We start from the raw sequence: 15,473 nt of genomic DNA, 5'->3' as shown, positions 1-15,473 counted from the left end.
AGTCTGTGGAAAGTGAAAGTGTTAGTCACTCAGTCGTGTCCGACTCTTTGCAACCCCATGGATCGTATCCTGCTAGTCTCCTCTGCCCACGGAATTCTCCAGCCAAGAATACTGGAGTGGGCAGCTATTCCCCGTTCCCGTCTCCAGAGGATCTTCCCAACCCAGGGATCAAACCCGTGTGTCTTGGCTTTGTGGGCTGATTCTTTACCATCTGAGCCACTAGGTAGACAGTGTCGGAACTGGTTTGACTGGTAGAACCTCCAGTTAGTGTCCAGCGAGTTGCTTGCTGGCTGTGTGAGGGAACCATCTTCTCCACTCATGCCCCATCCCCTGACTACTAACACCAAAGTGTAATTTGGTGGGTAGAATACAAAAGAATCAGACCAAAAAAATGTTTCTTTTTCATATTCATAGTCCTCACACATTCTGGATCATACTGCTGCCACTAAGCTCAGCCCATCAACTTCTGTGAACATGGAGGTATCCTTTCTTGGCAGCTGCCACATGCCAGGCAGACAGACCAAGCATGCCTGGAGTTTTTAGCCTTTCCCTCTACTTTCAAATTCGAATAAAATCCCTCATCTCTGGACATGGGGTCTGGCACACCACGGTCTGCACCCAAAGTGGTTGGCATCCAAAGGAGCTGTGTGATACAATATGCAAATGATGATGATGGAATAGAGAGATGGAACTGTTGATCTGGACTTCCTGCCATATAGGAAAGAAGAAAAAGAAAAGCAAGCAAAAACGGTTTAAGCTCTTCTTAGATTTCCTAAGACTTCTAGCCAAATGCATTATTAACTGATACAGATTCTTAGTTTTGTATATTGAGTGACAACTCTTGAAATTCATGATTTCACATGGGGAACTTATCTAACAAAGACACTGACTTCAATCTTATAAAAATAGGAAAATTTAAAAAAAAAAAAGGAAGAAATCTCAACTAAAATAGTAAAGCAGAAGTGGAATGGGCAGTAAGTTGATACATCACATAAGCCACACATTATAAACACAACCAGCATGGGATACATAGTATCTCCCCTACTTTGCAAATAAGAACTGACATCTAAGAAAGCTAAATATTTTCTCATTAGTATTATAGTTAAATAGTTGAGCCAGTATTCAAATACAAGTATTACAAGGTTTTAATGTACCTTTTTGTTGGTATAAAGCTTTCTTTCCCAAATGTATATTTGGAACAGTGATGAGACTTTTAATAGAAGTTTTACATTAATCATTATAATGAGACAAAATAGGTTTTAGAATCATTAGTTCTAGTTCTGCATTCTTTCCCAGAGTCTTTAATTTTCCGATTTATGTTATAAATATCCAAAAAAAGTCTACATTTATTTCAACAGGGAGTCCCTTTTTCCCCCCACAGAATATGACATCTTATAAAACACTGGTATCCCAAACAACAAAGTTTGGGAAAGTTGTATCAGCACAACTACATGTATTTAATATTTATATGATATTAACATATCCAAGTCCATCACTTACTACAATGATTTATACCTACAACACAAACACATAATACCTCTATCTATCTATCTAGATATATATTACATACATCCAACAATCTTTAGGCTTGATTCTAAGAAGAGGTCGAATGTCTTTTTTGTATAATGCCCTATGTACCTCAATTTCTCAATATATATTAAACTCTAGGGAAGCCCATATTAAACTCTAGTTCCTTATTGTCCATATTAGAAGTTTCCAAGAAGAAAACTAATGTGGGAAGGATTTACTAACTTGTTCAATTTGATGTAGTAGGTCTACAGTTGAAATGAGACTGCAATTTCTGCTTTAAGTGTATTCTTCCAGTCACTGGACAATCCTTCAGTAGTGTATTCAAGCTAATTTATGAGGTCTGAAAAGTGAGAAGGGAGAAAAGAAAGTAGATAATATTTAACTTCAAAGGACAATTCTTCCTAATTTTCTCTTTTGGGGAAGAGAGGAAACAACGAAAATATTATAGTGTGAACTATCACTTGGAAGAAATCATCTACATTTAAGACTAATTAAAATATCAGCATTTCAATTAGCATGGATGTTTATTTTCAGCTTTGCAAGTTTACTACAACAGTCATATGGTCATAATGGTGATGGAGCTCTTATTTTAATTATGAGTTTTGCTTCAGCAGAAAGAAAATTGTAGACTTATCGTGCTCTAATAGATAATAAGAAGAGTTCAGACTCTAGATAGTACAATGACCTTCCCCCAAACAGATCTTTTCCTTTCAAGCACCAGATCAATAAATGACCCTTTTGATCAGAGAACAAGCTAAAACCTCCTCTATATTTTGCTTGTTACTTTCATTTCTCCCTCAAGAAAAGATGAAGCCACTTAAGTGGCAGACCACAAAAGCACTATGGCACTTTCATCCTAGCAAAGAGTTCAAAAAGTAAATAAAACTTTTTGTAACTTATGTTCAAGAACAAAGCTAGCACTCAGTAGCTCAATATGCCTTTGGGGTTAGGGGTTTATTCAAAGCATCAAGAATCAGTATTTCCATCTAGACATATAAGTGATCTAAATAGCATTCATAGGACTTTAAAAGCCTTTTTGAAATAAAAAGCAGAGCAAACTACAAAAGTATAAATTCTAAGTTTTCCTATATTATTCCTACTTTGTAGAGCATCTAGTCAGGATGGGGGCTGCCAGAACATCACATATCAATCACATATGAAAGAACACCCTAGTCCACGTGACCATAGCTCTGAAATAGACTAATGAGAACCCAACAGCGTGCCTCTCCTTTTCAATTAGCTCTCTGTCCATTTTCACAGGAACCCACCGGGGAAGGAAACTTTGTGGGTATTTGACACTACTGGCAGATCCTTGTCTTGTCTTAATCTACTAAAATACAATCTAGTAGAAGGGAGTATAAATGCCAAAAAGTAAAAAAGGAACACAATACAGGTATCTATGGCAAGGACTGACACATACTTTGGCAGCCAAACTGGGTATCTTGGTAGAAAATGAATGATTAGGGTAAAAAAGAAAAGAAAAAAAAGCTCTCTGCAAGGCTGACAATTCTATTTTTTAAAAGGTAATATGGAGTATTTAGTGCATAATGGGTTAAGGAGATTAAATTATGAATACTATTAATAAATATTACTTTTGAATATATCTTAAATGTGAGGAGAAATGTACAAAAATCTCCCTACCTCCAGCCTCTATCACACTGACAAAATAAAGAAGCATTCACTCAGTGGTTTATTTAGTTCATGTCTTCTATATTACTGAACAGGCAAAGCTACTGAGAATACAAACAAGTGTAAATTCCACATATTTTGATCACCTACTATTTATTTCCTCTTGGCCTTAAGAAGACTCAATATACTCGCACAATCACATATTTTGCTCTCACAGTCACAGATAAACTCACCCACACAACTAAAATCTAGCTGAGGAGGGGGGGAAAGCTTAGATATTTATATGGAAAATGTGCCCTGAGGAAAAAAAACACTCTAATGTCAGAACTAAAAAAATGACAATTTTGTATTTGAGCATTTCTTCCTGGAAATGTTAATTGCAAACTGTGCCAGCTAAGATTTGCTCCGCCATTACCAGCACATGTGTATCTCATTTGCTCCTTTGTCTTGCTTCACATCCACACTGCCATCTCTGAATGATGTTCTTGAATTACTGCTCTTTCCAAATTCTTTTTCCTCTACTTTCCAGCTTTACTAGTTCTCAGGTTTCAGCCTCTGTAGTTCCCCTTGCCTGGTACTCCTTCTGGAATTCTAGCTTTGTAAAATGCTATAGTGAAAGGCTGTAGGATTTTCTCCCCCCATTTGTATACTGCCAAGGGACTCTTTTTGAAGACCTAACTTTCACCATCAAGAACTAGGGAGGTAGACCCAGTGGCCTTAAGGGATTTAATTAGAGTTCACCAAGTTAGAATCTCCAAGCTCTCAAAGACCTAATTTAAATACAAGTTCACTGATTTTTTCCCAACTATTTCTTAGACCCTTATTAAAATTTCAGGTTATTAAAGGGAACATCCCACGTTTTGCAATACACAGAAAATAAACCTGGGTTATGCAGAATCTCAAACATCCTCTAGGTGCAAAGAGCAAAATTCTGCCAATTGCTAGCAAAATAATAAGTAATTATCATATACATTATTAAAACGATAGTGGAATTTTGTTGATCATTATCGATTGCATTTATATGGATAGCATAATAGGAAATAAACATTGGCTATAGATTAGTAAAAGAAAATATGTAATTTAATGTATTTGTGGCCAGTTGTCGTACTATTGCCATGTATAAAATGATTACTATCATGATTGCTCTTTACTTAAGGTGGTGTTACATCCCTTTTGTTAAGCTGTCAGCCAGAACCTTTGTGAAAAACTGATGACAAATCATATCAATTTATAAAAATTTTCTGGTCAATCAAACCTCTGTTATATATGGTTAATGACAGGAGTGCCATGTATAATACAATTTCTAATTGATAGCATTGCAATTTCATAAGAAAAAAAATCCTGGCCTTTTCTTGCCCTTTCCTTTCTATATTAAGAATTGTGTCTTAAATAGACATTCTAACCAGAGACTGGCTTAAAACATGAATTGACTATGATGTCAAAACTTAAATAACTAACGACATTAAAATCCACATAGCTTTGGTATGAATAAACACAGCAACACTAGAAGATGCCAGGAAGCCAGGTGCCACATAAATAGGAGAAATGGACAAAAAGAAAAGCTAACAGGTTGCTTCAGCAACATTTAATTGTTTAAGCCTCCTTGGAAAGATCACTCAAAATAGAAGGAATTCATAGAGGGAAGAGAGATGGAAAGAAAATGAAAACTTTGCCACTTTTTGATTTGAGGTACAATTTAGAAGACACTTCAACACTGTTTTGTTGCTTTTTTAAAATAGCCACCAGGAGGGACATTTCTTAGTGAAATAATAGTGAAAAATCTGTAATAGTTTTTTTTTTTCGAGTATTTCTTCACTCACATCCCTGTCGTATTATGATATAATTAGCATATTAGCTTTCTCAAAGTTAACTTTCACTATGGCTTTAATAACTGGATGGAAGACCTGGTGAAATACAGAATTTAGGTCACCTGTAAACTCTGGATTTTTTATCATTTACATGCTTGAGAAGGCATAAAATGTTAGCTATTTCTCCATCTAGTATTTCATCCACTTCATTCTTCCAAAAATATGGCAGTAGAGATAAAATATGAAATATTTTATGTCAATTTTCACTGTAAGTCATCATATTTTAAACCTGATTATTTTGGCATTACTGCACAGAAAAATAGCAAAATTATTGTCTTATAAAAGCACACTAATTCTCACTTACAACATTACAAGACTAGTTTATTGGTATAAATTCACATGAATTCCCAAGATGAGATATTTTTCATAATTTAAAATTTTAAAGTTATGGTTTATAATGATCACCCTGGAGCAGTAAAGGAAAATCTGTTTCTTTAGTAGATGTGCTAAAAATTCTTTCCATTTGCTTTCCACCAAAAGATCATGCTTAAGTACTTCCATTAAATATAAAATATTTTTCAGGTTTGCCTTGTTATTTAATGAAATTCAAAATCAGTTTGCAAAGGCAATCGCCCCATTCCCCCAACCCTCCAAAAAATCTTGTCATTTTATGACAAACAGATTTCCTGAGAGATGGAAAACATTCACTGTGAAAATTGCTATATTTATCCTTGAGACATATTTGGTAAAATTCACTAATTTGCCCAGTGCATAATTTCAGTATGTTCATGGAAAAAACAAACTGTCTTACCAATGACTTTAAAAGAGAATCCCTCTGCTTTTAGAATTCGATGGAAGCAAGTGCTATGTAAATACTAATGATTGAGTATGATCTTCCCAGGCAGTGGGAAGGAAAATGCTTATTTTGGTCACACACACACATACACACACACACGTGTATGTAATATTTTTAAGAAAAGCCTTTATAATACAGTTGTAAAAACAAAACAATGACTTACAAGTAAACATTTAAGTCAGAGACCAAGATTGAAAAAAGAAAGCATAATGACTAGTTTTCTTTTTTGTTTTGTGACTACTTTTCTAAATCACATAGGTCAGGTGTTACTTGCCTTTCCAGTGGTCTCTTCCAGTGGAACTTTGTTTTAATTTGATGTTGCAACATATTCTTTAATAATACACTAAAAATCAAGCACAGGCTACCTTTGGTTCCCTGTGATGCATTTTTTTAACTGTAGATAAGCTGGTTTATAAGAAGCAAATGAATTTCCCAAATATGAAATTGAACATGGACTTTCACCTTGGAATGGTACTCCAGTCTCCTATCATAGACGAGTTTATACACCTCAAAATCATGACCAGATTGCCTTTTGCACATTATAAAGTAAAAGCCACTAGACATTTTATTTAATTTAAAATAAACATAGAATCCAATTTTTTTCATTTGATTTGACTACTGATATAAAGGTTAGTATTGCACATTCCTCTAAAATATTGTGTAACAGATTTCACAAAGAAGTATCAACAAAATGTAAACACATGAAAAGAGTCATAATTTAATCATTTCTTCTGCTTATAATTTCAGCATCTGATGAGGCAGGAAAAGGTAGATATTTGAACGATATCATGGCCATAAAGGGATATAGAATGTAGTTTAATTCTTTGCATAACAAAATGTAGTGAGCAAACCAACGGTAGTTGCTATGAACTAAACACGGACCTCCCTCCCCAGTTAATATGTTGAAATCCTAACATCCAGTGTGATGGTATTAGGTGGGCCTTTGGGAGGTATTAGTAGGTTATGAGGGTGGAGCCTTTTAGTGTCCTGATAATAACGAACCTAGAGAGTTCTCTTGCCCCTTCTGCAACAAGATAGCCATCTGTGAACCAAAAAGCAGCTATCATCAGACACTTAATTTGCCAGTGCCTTAATCTTGGACTTCCCAGCCTCCAGTACTGTGAGAAATAAATTTTCTATCGTTTATAAACCATTCAGTCTATGGTATTTTGTTATAGCAGCTCAAACTAAGACAGTACCAAGAACTTAAATCATGTATTCATGTATATCTCTGGAAAACACCTACCTTTGTAAAGAAAACCCCGTCCTACATATGTGCCTCTTTTCACTAGGGTATTTGAACATACATAATTCTTACTTTATCTTGACCAACTTAAAAAAGTAATTATAAAAAAATCAATCTACAAAGTAGGAGATGTGAAATTACAAAATCAAAAAACTTCATAAACATGGGAGCGGATGTTATTATGGAGAGTAAGGATGAAAACTCTCCTGTATTTTTTTTTTTTAAGATTCTGTCAAAATGCTCAAACCAAAAGACACAGAGAGGACCCAGGGAAAGTCCAGGGCTCAAGACTAAAAGCACAGAAGAGCTTCAAATAGAGATTGACTAATTGGATGGTAAAAGTGAAAAACGATATTGTTTACAGTCTAGGAAACTGCTGGTTATGGTACATGAACTATTTTGAACATAAAGATGAGGGAATAAAACTCTTAAATATGTGAGACTTATGATTAAAACCCTCATTTTTAATGTCTTAATTTACCATTTACTGATAGATTCATATCAAACATACCAAAACTATCATTATTTTCTTCTGGTAACACAGCAGACAAAAACCTGAACTAAGTGTAAACGAACTGCCAACTCAGCAGTTTTCTTATAGTTTACTTCTTCTTGTACTATTAGTACTGCCTTCAATATGAACTTTCTCTACAGGATTTTTTAAAATTCACTAGTAATCTTTGGAGATTTAAATTAGATAAAACCAGAAAATGTATCAGTTCAGTTCAGTCACTAAGTCGTGTCTGACACTTTGCAACCCCATGCCAGGCTTCCCCGTCCATCGCCAACTCCCAAAGCTTACTCAAACTCATGTCCATCGAGTCGGTGATGCCATCCAACCATCTCATCCTCTGTTGTCCCCTTCTCCTCCTGCCTTCAATCTTTCCCAGCATCGGGGTCTTTTCAAATGAGTCAGCTCTTCACATTAGGTGGCCAAAGTATTGGAGTTTCAGCTTCAACATCAGTCCTTCCGATGAACACCCAGGACTGATTTCCTTTAGGATGGACTAGTTAGATCTCCTTGCTGTCCAGGGGACTCTCAAGAGTCTTCTCCAAAATCAAAGTTCAAAACCATCAATTCTTTGGCACTCAGCTTTCTTTACGGCCCAACTCTCACATCTATACATGACTACTGGAAAAACCATAGCTTTGACTAGATAGACTTATGTTAGCAAAGTAATGTCTCTGCTTTTCAATAAGCTGTCTAAGTTGGTCACAGCTTTTCTTCCAAGGAGCAAGCGTCTTTCAATTTCATGGCTGCAGTCACCATCTGCAGTGATTTTGGAGTCCGAGAAAATAAACACGGAAGCCCTTCTTCTTCGTCTTGCTTCTCTACCACATACAATAGAGTCTTTTTCTAAAGTGTCTTCTTTTCTTCTATATTCCTGCTCAAGTTCTACTTCTTGAAAGCTTCTACAGTAGAGTCTACACTGCTTACTCCTTTTGTAAAACTGTATTGTTCATTGTACCACACAAATAATTCATTCCTCTGAAAAACTCTCATCTTTCGTCTTCCTCTGCCTCTTCCCCAATCCATCTCCCAGTCTTTAGTCTTTGTCTTTCATCTTCATAACTTCATAAAACAATTAAATGCTTGCCCATAAGATAAAGTGAAAAATCTTTAATATGTTACTTTACTGAGTATATGGCTAAACTGTGAGAAACAAAACCCAACAGAAGAGTGATTTAATGTAGGAACTAATTTTTTACTAACACAACGCTGGGGAAGTCAATTTAGAGTTTCATGGCGGCATTACTTCCATTATCATCAAGGGACCCAATTATCCACATTGCTGCTTTGCTCTTTGTTAGGTTTTAACCTTGGCTCTCATAATCCAAGATGGTTCACCTCCCCAGGCACATTCCAAAAAGCAGAATGGAGAAGAGAGAGATGGAAGAACAGCCTCTACCTTGAAGGACAGATTCTATAAGTGATACAACTCATTTTCTCACACCACAATGCCCTAAACCTAATCAAAAGCCACATCTACCTACAAATACACTGGAAAATATAATATTTATCTCAAGTGTTTGTGCTGTGCTTAGTCACTCAGTCATCATGTCTGACTCTTTGTGATCCCATGGACTGTGTAGCCCACCAAGCCCTTCTGTCCACAGGATTCTCCAGGCAAGAATACTGGAGTGGGTTGCCACGCCCTCCTATCTGCTAAAAGTTGGCTATCTTGTTTCCAAAAGAGATATGAATAGATGCAAGGATTAGAGGGTTCTCTGTCATTAACTCCATGCTTGTCTTGCTAGTATTTTCATTCTTTTTACTCCCTCTGCTTTAGCAATAAAGAAAATTTTTCAGCTCCTCAATCTCCTTTTTTAGCCTGAATCACATTATCTAGAACTGATTTTACTGACTCTTAGCAAGTGCTGCAGAGATAAGGAAACACCTCATTCAAGAATGAAGGAATGCCTGACTCTCTTGTAGGTATAGCCTTTGAGGCTTCAAATAAATCTCAAAGAGAAGCACTCACTTAACATAATTTATGGGGAAGAAAAGCAAGGTTAATGTATAATTCAGAATCAGGGAACCCCAGTCCTCCCTTATTTGGAGATAGTAACCACTTGATGGATGCAAAAGACTCACACCTATACAAACAAACAAACAAACACAAAATTGAGAAACAAAGCTGAAAAGGGGACTTCAGGATTTTAAGATTATTCTTAAGAGTTGAAGTTTGACCTTATAGCCCAGATAGAACCACCATAGGATTTTACTGTGAGATTATTTCTAAAAACACATTAAATTCCCCATCACACATTTGTAATCACGTCAAACCTTGAGAATGATAAAATTTGCTGTAGGGACATTTCTATTAGTGATTCTATTATAATGTGATAGAATTGGATAGTCCCACTGGATTTATGTAACTTTGCATTTGGTTCAAAAATTATAGAATTTCAGACTAAAGAAGTCAATGTAAATCCTCTGTTAATAATACAATGAAAAATCCTTTTGTGAAATTCCTATGCCACGACAAAATAAAAAAACAAATAAACTGCCAGTAAGGGCAGCCTAGTATCCTGTAATGTGATTTTTCAATTGAATCCATGCTGAAGAAAAGTGCAAAGTATGAAAAAAATCTATAAAATAACTTAGATAAGTCAATATGAATGCTTCTTTATGAACAAAAGAATTTTTGAAGGAACTATCCTTATCATTCAATTCCATGTCTTAATAAAGCAGAAAGTGAGTTGGAAAATCACAGGACTTGATTCTACAAGAACCAGTTAGTGAATCTGAATAATGCCAGCATAGATATAATCAAATCAAGATCTATTAATGACACTGCCGTGGAATGCATATAAATATAAAAATAAAAGGACAAGAACAGAGCCCTGAGGGACCACACATTTTACAATAACTTTCCGATGAGCTGTTACCCAGTAGAGTATACTGTGTCTGCTGACAAAGATAATTACGTTTCAAACCAATGTAATGCTGTCTCAGAATTCCAACTCACATTTCTGGAAGATCTAACAATATATCACTGCCTACTATGTCAAAGGTGAGGGATAAATCTACCTAACTTTAAGACTGGGCATCCATTTTTTCCCAGAAATTCTCATATATCACTGAAGATAAACAGGTAGTTCCTGGTAAATGGGCACCCCAAAATCCAAGGTGAAATTTTATCAAATAATCATAAATGTGTCTTCAGGCAAAAAAGCAAGCTTCTGTTCTTTTTTTTTTTTTTTCCTAAAGAGATAAGAACTAGAGTTCTAGCAGGAGCATATTTGATAATTTTTAAATGTTTGTTGATTGAATATATGTATACAATTTCATACAACAGTCAATGCACTAGAGAAGCAAAAGGCATATAAAATAGCATGTTGATATGTTACAGTTATCATCATTTATATTAAAAGTATATTTTGCTTGAGTGAGTGAGTGTTCGGTTGTGTCCAGCTCTTTGCGACCTCACAGATTGTAGCCCACAAGGCTCCTCTGTCCATAGAATTTTCCTGGCAAGAATACTCTAAGTGGATTGCCATATCCTTCTCCAGGGAATCTTTCCAGTCCAGGAATCGAATACCCATTTCCTGCATCTCCTGCACTGCAGGCAGATTCTTTACCATAGAGCCACAGGGGAAGCCCTATATTCACCATATAATTCAATTATGTTGTGAGCAGAGCCAAGTTAAGGCCTTAAAATAAAACAGATAAAAAGCCAGGTAATAAGACTAAATATAACAAAACTTTCTGAAACATACAGAGATGTCTTACGCATTTCTCCAAGACTTGTGTGAATAATATTTTTAAGAATAAAAAATGGGAAGATTTTATAACTGCAGTGGGTATAAGACAAAGGCAACAAGTTCAGGTGTATAAACAAAAGTCATTTTCATTATTTTCTTTCAGTCAATAACTTAGATTTCCCCATAACACTAAAATGTGGGAACGTCAGCTCTGTTAATTCTGTCATCCTTGTCGTCCCTTCAGTTTTGCCATTTCTGCTGCTCAATGCTTTTCTCAGCACCTAGTGTGCTGTCTTCAGAGACTTGCCACCAAAATTTGCCAATATTTTACAGCTTATGTAACATTTTTTTCTCTCCCCAAACCTTTAGGAATATTTCAGCATGAGAGACATCTCCCTTATTTTCTCTCATCAAACCTTCCAGGACACCTTGCATATTCTCAATGGGATTGGGTCTTATGAAGATAAGCTGAGAAAAAAATGCATTAGTGAAGAAGGTGCTATCACAAAATATTCAAAAATACAGAGACTGAAACAATGCAAAGTTTATTTATCTTTCATATAACATCCATAGACAATATATCCCCTAGTAATAGGAAAGCTCTACCATCTTCAACCTGTGGGGTCCCTGTTTTGGCATCAAAGTGGTTGCTCAAGCTTTCCTCATCTCCTCGTCAGTAAAAAGGACAAAGGGATTTAGAAGGCTATGTGTCTATTCCTATTTAGGAACATGACTTGGAATAACGACTGGTTCTTCATTGGTGTGTGACCAGTGTAGACACACAGGCCTCACACTCATAAGGGAGTCACATGTTTGGGGTTCTGCAGTGGTAATATTCAACTCTTTTTTTTAAAAAACTCTTAATTTTATCTTTGAATTTGTGTTTTGAAAGATAAGTTCAGTGGTGCAATAGAACTTGTGCAAAGGGGTGAGAAGCTTTGGCTCACTATCTCCCTGCAATGTCCTCTCCTCCCTGGGACAAGTCTTGGCCATGCCTTGTCCTGTATCACCCAGTGTTGCTGTCTCCCACCCTAACAGATAAAGTTATTCTCAATATTTGCATACAGGTTTCTTGTGTGAATATCAGTTTTCCCTCCTCTATGGAAAATATCCAAACACGGTATTGCTAACTCATATGGTAGGTATATGTTTAACGTCATTAGAAACTGCCAATCTGTTTTCCAGAGCAGATGTATGATTTTGCATTCTTACTAGCAATGTATGAGAGCTGTAGTTTCTCTGTGTCATCACCACACTTGATACAGTCACTATATTTTTTTTAATTTTAGCCACTTAATAGGTGTGTAGTGGTATCCCATTATGGTTTTAATTTGAATTTTCTTGATAATAATGTACATGGTATTTTATGCATTTATTTTCTATGCTTATACCCTCTTTGGTGACATGTTTGTTTAAGTCTTTGCCTAATTTTTAATTGGGCTGTTGGCTTTCTTATTATTGAATTCTAGGAATTCTATATATTTTCCAGATATAAAATATTCGTCAGATACATGACTTACAAATATTCTTTCCCACTCTGTATGTTTTCATTCCCTTGACAGTTCGGCAAAGAAAAGTTTTTAATTTAGATAAAGTTCAATTTTGGAGCCATTTCTAAAATTCTTGGCCTAACTCCAAGTGATAGGCAATGAATTCTATTTCTTTTTGTTAAACTAAGATCATGGCATCTAGTCCCATTATTTTATGGAAAAAAGATGGAGAAACAGTGACAGACTTTATTTTTGGGGGGCTCCAAAATCACTGCAGATGGTGACTGCAGCCATGAAAGTAAAAGATGCTTGCTCCTGGGAAGAAAAGCTATGACCAACCTAGACAGCGTATTAAAAAAGCAGAGACATTACTTTGCCAACAAAGGTCTGTCTAGTCAAAGCTATGGTTTTTCCAGTAGTCATGTATGGATGTGAGAGTTGGACTATAAAGAAAGCTGAGCACCAAAGAATTGATGCTTTTGAACAGTTGTGTTGGAGAAGACTCTTGAGAGTCCCTTGGACTGCAAGGAGATCCAACCAGTCCATCCTAAAGGAGATCAGTCCTGAATATTCATTGGGACTGATGCTGAAGCTGAAGCTCTAATACTTTGGCCACCAGATGTGAAGAACTGACTCACTGGAAAAGTCCCTGATGCTGGGAAAGATTGAAGGCAGGAGGAGAAGGGGGGCAACAGAGGATGAGATGGTTGGATGGCATCACCAACTCGATGTACATGAGTTTGAGTAAACTCCGGGAGTTGGTGATGGACAGGGAGGCCTGGTGTGCTGCAATCCATGATGTCACAAAGAGTCGGACACAACTGAGCTACTGAACTGAACTGAACTGGAAGATTCATGTCTTACATTTAAATCTATTATTTATTTTGTATTAATAGTTGAGTAAAGAAATAGGTTGACATGTTTACAAAAGCATGACCAACAGTATTTACTAACAAGACCAATCTTTATCTGTTTAATTTCTTTATACCTTTGACAATAATCAAATGGCCGAATTCATGTAGGTCTATGTGTGGTTCCATTGATTTCTATGTGTCTCTTTACCAATATTACACCATCTTCATTACTGTCTATAATTTCCACTGAGCAATTATGTTTTTATTCCAATGAGTTTGTTTAGTGGCATTTTTGTGTGGGCAGTTGGAGCCCTTGGAGAGAAGAAAATTTGATTTGGTTGGGATTCAGGAAACAGCTAAAGAGGACAATACTTTTCAGTATGTACAGAGTGTGCATGCAGTCCTAAACTCCAAGAGCAAGACAAGCAGTACATCTAGAAGCGGGAGTACATCTAGAAGTACATCTGAAGAATGATATCGCTCATTTAAAAATGAGTATCAGTCATTTTTTGTGCAGCCTTGTGGACTTCTGCTCTATTCATGTGCAGCCTGATTGCCATCAAATACTAAAGGACACAGATGCAGCTTTTTCTCTATAACTCCCTCTTAGAACTATTTGATGAAATTTCTAACTGTCTCAGCCTCCCTGAACTACAGTTTCCAGCTTCTTAACTCAGCAAGGCCACCAGACACTGTCTGGGTTTTCTGGCCATGCTAACAGTCTGAAAACTGTCATCAGGCAGAAATCCTGGGTGATATTAAGGCTCACCATCTTTGTTTTCCTTTTCTCGGGGATAACAGCCATTTGCCATCATTTTCCAATGTCAGAAAAAAAATTGCTTCACATATTGTTCTAGTTTTTGAGTTGTTTACAGTGAAAGGTTAAGGCCAATACTTATTATTCCATAATAGATGAAAGCAGAAATCCATTCTTTTATATTTGACTGTTAAGAATAATGTTGGATTAGGTGTGTGTATGCTTATATGGACAAGAAATATAATTTTACAAAGATTTACAAATAGATATATGTGTGAACATAAATTTTCACCACGATTGGTAGGTTGTGTAAAGGAATGGTAACTTTCTAAGATACACTTTTGTAAAGTGGTTCTACCATTTGCAATCTTACCACCAATGGATGCAATTAACATTTGCTCCATATCCTTGTGCTTGGTATCATCACTTTTTAATTTTTATTTATTTTTCCATTCTATGAGGCGTGAATTTAATTTGCATTTTGCAGATTAATGACATTGAGGATTTTTCATGTGCTTATTTTACATATGTTTATTTTCTTTGGTAATGTGTCCATTCAAATTGATAACATATATTTTAACTGAGATGATTGTTTCTTATTGAATGTTGAGAGTTCTTTATATTGATTTATTCTGGATATAAATCAATACCAGATAAAAATATTTGCAAACATTTACTTCAATAAGTATTTTCACATAGCATGTGGCTCATCTTTTTATTGTGTCAACAGGTGTCTTTCAAAAACTTATGTATTTAATTTTGATGAAGTTTAACTTAGCAATTTTTAACCAATCATTTGCTTTATCTAAGAAATCCTTAGGCAAGATTACAAAGATTCTACTGTTTTCTTCTTGAATTTTTCTAGTTGTATATAATATATTTAGTACATGAGCCACTCTGAGCTAATTTTTGGTATGTATCAAGTTTCAGGTTTTGTGTATGCAGAGATCTAATTGCTCTAACACCATTTGGTGAAACCACAATCCTTTCTCCATTGAATTGGCAGTATATCTTTGTCAAAAATCAATTGATTTAGTTGTGTAGACTTACCTCTGGATTCCATATTCTGTTCCATTGATCGACATGTCTATTAT

General features: G+C 35.7%; 1 protein-coding gene across 1 annotated transcript in view; it reads right to left on the bottom strand.

Moving 5' to 3' along the window:
- Nucleotides 1-15,473, bottom strand: part of LOC145510937 (uncharacterized) — a 571,176-nt gene that overhangs the window by 165,422 nt on the left and 390,281 nt on the right. Inside the window, exon 12 of the mRNA XM_081503112.1 lies at nt 1,753-1,870. The gene's annotated coding sequence lies outside the window, so the exon portion shown is untranslated. The remainder of the gene's footprint in view (nt 1-1,752; nt 1,871-15,473) is intronic.

Source organism: Giraffa tippelskirchi, chromosome 6 (assembly GCF_054371585.1).
Source record: "Giraffa tippelskirchi isolate mGirTip1 chromosome 6, T2T-mGirTip1v1.2.pri, whole genome shotgun sequence".
In the NCBI taxonomy this organism is placed as follows: Eukaryota; Metazoa; Chordata; class Mammalia; order Artiodactyla; family Giraffidae; genus Giraffa; species Giraffa tippelskirchi.
This window is presented reverse-complemented; position numbering and strand designations above follow the sequence as displayed.